This window comes from Hippocampus guttulatus, chromosome 11 (genome assembly GCF_054856545.1).
Source record: "Hippocampus guttulatus isolate MCC_2025c chromosome 11, RoL_Hgut_1.0, whole genome shotgun sequence".
Classification (NCBI taxonomy): domain Eukaryota; kingdom Metazoa; phylum Chordata; class Actinopteri; order Syngnathiformes; family Syngnathidae; genus Hippocampus; species Hippocampus guttulatus.
In genome coordinates this window covers 12,461,209-12,466,110 of record NC_141271.1, presented here as the reverse complement: position 1 = coordinate 12,466,110, position 4,902 = coordinate 12,461,209, and the positions used below count along the sequence as shown (strand labels likewise).

The 4,902-nt window shown below is 41.7% G+C and overlaps 1 long non-coding RNA gene across 1 annotated transcript; it reads left to right on the top strand.

Annotated features, from left to right (window-relative positions):
* Window positions 1-405: 405 nt before the first annotated feature.
* Window positions 406-3,776, top strand: LOC147198110 (uncharacterized). The gene is made up of 5 exons (XR_015102375.1): window positions 406-470; window positions 1,455-1,524; window positions 2,001-2,082; window positions 2,671-2,785; window positions 3,375-3,776. It is a non-coding gene; the product is annotated as an uncharacterized LOC147198110 (long non-coding RNA).
* Window positions 3,777-4,902: the final 1,126 nt, after the last annotated feature.

Below are 4,902 nucleotides of genomic sequence, written 5' to 3'. Positions count from 1 at the left end.
TTGGAGAGCGAAAATCAAAGTGAAAGTTGCTTAGGGATCTGTCAAGTCAAATATGTGCATGCAATCATCACACGGGCGGAATCTCAGTGGAGGTTAATGCGCGGGGCCAGCTGATCTTTTGGGGCCCTCATTCATGCACGCCGGAGGCAGGGAAATTCAATATGAGGCATGAAATGGGAAGTAGTCATCCTAATTGTATTGAAAGCCACGCTGGAGCGGGAGGAAGTAAAAAGCAGGGAAGATGGATGCAATCGTTTAAGTGCACCGGCTTCTCAATTTGTACTCTAAATTTGCCTGTTTACATCTGCTGCATTCTGGAAACAACCCCCGCCCCTCCACATCCCCCCCAGCCCAAAAAAAAAACATGCTCCAAATGAGATGCTTCCAGTGTGTGTGTCAATTGACATGACAAAGCTTCAACCTGTAGATGGCACTCTCATCCCTGCTTTTGATCCCAAAAGCTTCAGGCGGTAAGAACTCCACATTTAGTATAAACATGCTCTCACTTACTAAACCTGTCGGAATAATTTTGTCGTTCCACCCCCCTCTGAAGCGTACATTTAGCTCGGGTGAATGTATTCTTCATTTGCGGTCAAAGCTTGTTCAGGAATGTGTAAACATGAGTGAGTGCGGCAAGCAAGTGTTGTTCCCGGCCTGCCAGCGTTATTTGCACAGTGGGGAATGTTGCTGAGTGGAGAGTGAGGAGAGGAACCTGAGCCAAACGTGATTTGTCTGTGAATACTAATGCCCCTTTTCAATCCGCCTCGGCCTTTGTGAGATTCAAAAAACAAAATAGGTCTTCCTAAATGTCTTAATAGGCCGGGGCTTGTGTGGGCATCATGTTAGGAAGGCTAGAAAATGTGTTTACACGCCATCCATATTAATGTTCTGGATTAGTTTAAAACATGTGCATGGGGGTCCACCGAGATCTAATTACAGGGGAAGCCTGTATTATTCATGCTTGGTCCTAATAGACTCATTAATTGATCATTCATTAAAAAATACTTGATAGTTATTCATATGTTCTGCATTTATTTGCACAGCTGATGGTTGTTTCACAAATATACCTTTTTCAGTTTACATGGCATTAAGTGTTTTGGAAAAGGACTCGCAAAAAGCTGCAATATGCATGCCAGACAAGTAGTCGGCGGTGTCACTTTACAAATTGTGAACTAGACTCCTGCCATGTAATTACATATGAATGCCACAATATGCAAAACATTTCAAACAGAGATGATCATAAAGTACCAACGCCATGCTTTCAGCATCTACACAATCCTGAACCCATAGTACATAACACTGACTGGTTTTGGGCCAAAAAATTAGCAGTTTGGTTAATTTTTTTTTTCTTCACAGATCTACATTCTTGGTCAATCCGCACATGTGGGTGTTAGCTTTAAAAATGATTGACCAATGTAAAGTGTGAATAATGACTTGCTCTCTGGCGATTTCAGGGTGTCCTGAAAAGTGATGATTTTGGAGGTACAAGGACCGGCCCAGCGCAAGCGAATGCAACTGTATTCGGTACTTAGATTATTCGACATAAACAAACCAGCTCCACATGAGGCTGCTTAGTACTATTAGCTAGGATACTCTCCTAGCCTATTTTTTTAATGCCTCTGAATGGTTATCCTGAGCAATGGTCCTGGTGCGGAGGATTTGTCAGGAGTGTTTATTCTCGGGAGAACAGTTAGGCCGGTCAATCCTAAATGTTAAGCCTTTTCAATATTTACAATTTGAAATCTTTGTATATGTGGTAAACACCGACTTGGGCTGATCCACGGATTGTGATGTGAAGTCACCTGAAGTATGCTGTTGCTGGACACAAACAGAAGAGCAACTTGATCTTTTGAATGTTTCTGTAATCTCAATTTACTGAAGTAAACATGACAAGGAGATGAGTTCGCAAACACAATTTAGTTTCCAGATAAGATGCCAGTTTGCCAAGCCGCTGCCATTTGTTCTGCTAATATTCACTCTTTTTTTGTATTTTTCAACAGGCTGAATGTCCCTTGGCACCATGCTGCCTCTCACAGGTCACTCTTGGTACTACGACAGACATCGACGTATGATCGGCTTTGAGTATGCCGCACACTCTTAAGAGCAGTAATCACATGTGGCTCATTTTTCTTCTGTGATATTTGGACGTTATCAAGCAAAAACAAAATTGTGAATTTTACTGACATTTACGCACATGTTTTACAACATTTACGCAAATTGGTTTCCATCGGTCCACAAGGTGAAACAATCTTTTGCAGTCTGCAGGACCATCAAGTTGAAATGTAACATCATTTTGCTGTTTTACAAATTGCCATTTGCTTTGGAATACTTACTTTAAGGCAACGCTATTTTTTTATGTTTGATTTGAGTTAAAAAGAAGGCTGCCTGAAAATGAAATGTTCAATTTAATTAGGCAAATGGAAATTACTTTCATTTAATAATCAGTTAGGTCATGTTCTACTTTTGGAGAATTATCAACCCGTACGAGTCAAGGAGTACTCATGGTATGACAAAAAGCTTCGGGGTACACAAAACAACAAAAATTTGGGAAGCACTGCTGTGAATCGGGAATTTCTCCATTGCGAGACTAATAAAGGTTTTTCTTATCTTATAGAAAACATAACGCTGTGGCAACGACTGGCCTGACAGCAATTTCTGTCATTTTTGCAGGTCCAGGTGAACAACATTAACCAATTAATCTGTACATGAAAGATTTCAGAAACATCAAGTGAAAATAATCTGCTTCACGTTCATCAACAAGGTTGTCAGAGTTCCTTGACATACAGTAAGTCAAGCTTTGCACTTGTAAACTCCAAAATACTGCTATCGTGCATTCTTACGCAATGACCAGATTTTTTAAAATCAGTTTTTACTTTTCATTTGTAAATGGAATCAAAGTCGGCCCTTGGGCGACCAATAAAAATAATGTTCAAAAGATGTGACTGCATCACCTTCAAGCACCGAGGTAAAGCGAGGAAGCACTTGCAAAAGCGGGTGTGGCGGGGGTCGTAATTCAACAGGAAGCCAAGACAATTAGGCCTAATAACAGCAAGACTGCAATGTGATTTATTTGGCCTTGAAAGCCATTTAAGAGCATATTGTGACACAATGTTAAGTGTGATTAGGACCAGTATGTTAAACATTTGGCTTTGTGGATGAGCTGTGGTCGGGAGATGGGCTGAGTGGAGGTGGAGGTGTCGGGGGTCTTATCTGGGCCTCTAGCGCCCCAGGAGGTGTCAAAAGCAACAGGGAACACCAGCCCGTCTGAGCGTTTTGCACCTTGGCATCTGCCGCCCCCTCGCATGCTTCCACCCTCTTGTCTCACTCTGGACTCACAGCAAGTGTGGGATAATCTTATTTTATCTGCCTTTCAGACACCCCAAATGGCTGAGATTAAACCCTCCACATGACCCCGAGCAGTGACATGTACACCCCCAGTTTAGTCGAGCATTCCGGGTCAAAGTGAGATGCTGAAATTGATAAGGGGGTGACCTGAAAGGACCGCTTCAAGATTGCTGCCTCTGCAAAGAATCCAAATCTAAATTGAATAAAAACGCTGGCAAAATGTGTGTGCGCACCAAGCTGTCTTCAAGGTTGTTGCGATGCTGTTGTTAGATATTCAGCTGCAGGCGGCGCGTATAAATGTTTCAGTGCCAGAATGTTTGATTAAAAAAAAAAAAAAAGGTGAGGTGGTCCGAAGAGCTCACAATCATGATGGAATGTTCTTGTTTAAAGATTTAAATACTGCAGCTTCAGTATGAGGTCCAATCAACATATACGAGCAGCTTGTCACATAATGGCCGTGATGATCCCTTTGAGAGTAAATGTACAAACATCTCATGACTGGAAATGGCATCACATCTGTAACAGCAGGCGACGTTCATTTTCTTTATGTGTTTCCAAATGATGCTATATGACACGTTGTATTGCCTTCAGCATCCGAGATGGTACTTTGTGCTTTTTCTTACTTTCTTTTTCCATTTAGTTTCAAGTAGTATTGAATTTAGTAGGAAATTGTACCAAAATTTTAAATATATATGAAATTGTAATAGGAGGCTGAAAATGATAGCAAGCTCGCTGTCAATTAACAACTACTTGGAGAGGCAAATGGACGGACGGATGGGTAGGTAGGTAGAGTTAGGTAGGTAGTTATAATAAGTTTTTCAATATAACCACAAGCCCAAATATGTTGCGCGTTCCCAAGCTGCATGCTGAAAACTGGAACACTTTAATAAAGGTGAAGAGAAGCCAAAATTACTCACATTTTATCTAAAATTATCCTGGAATCTGGGCAGGAAAACAAAACTGGGGTGACAATTTGTCAGCAGTAGGTGTGACATGTGGGACGCACTCCAAAAGGTGGGCTTTTGAGACATTTGCTCCCTGTGGCATATGCCAGGATTACTGCTTCCACTGTCAACAAATGCTTTCCCTCCCTCGCTGTCTGCCTGCTTGGTGACTGAGTGGGTGGGTGAGCAGGATGTGAAGGTCGCACTATTGGTCTTCCAAAAGAAAAAAAAATCATGGAAAAATCTGACATTTGACAGGCTAATTTATAACCACCCATCCCAATTATTATGACTGTCAAAGCAGTATTCTTTTCATTAATTAAAAGCACATTTATAAGAGAACAGATGGGCCAAGCCGTCCATCCGCTTATAATGCTCTTACTGTCACCACACGTGTCTTAATCAACCCGTGATCTGCATTAATCACATGACTTAAAGTGGCAAACAGGTATCACTCCTTTGTTAGTGTGGCTTTGTTTGCCGCCAGTCCTCTGATGACCTTGTTGTGATGCACGGCTCGGGGGGAAAAACACTCTCGATGTAAGCTCCCGGTTTTTAATGGGGATGCTATTGCCTCAATGAAACAGTCAAATTAACACGTTATAGCGCATTG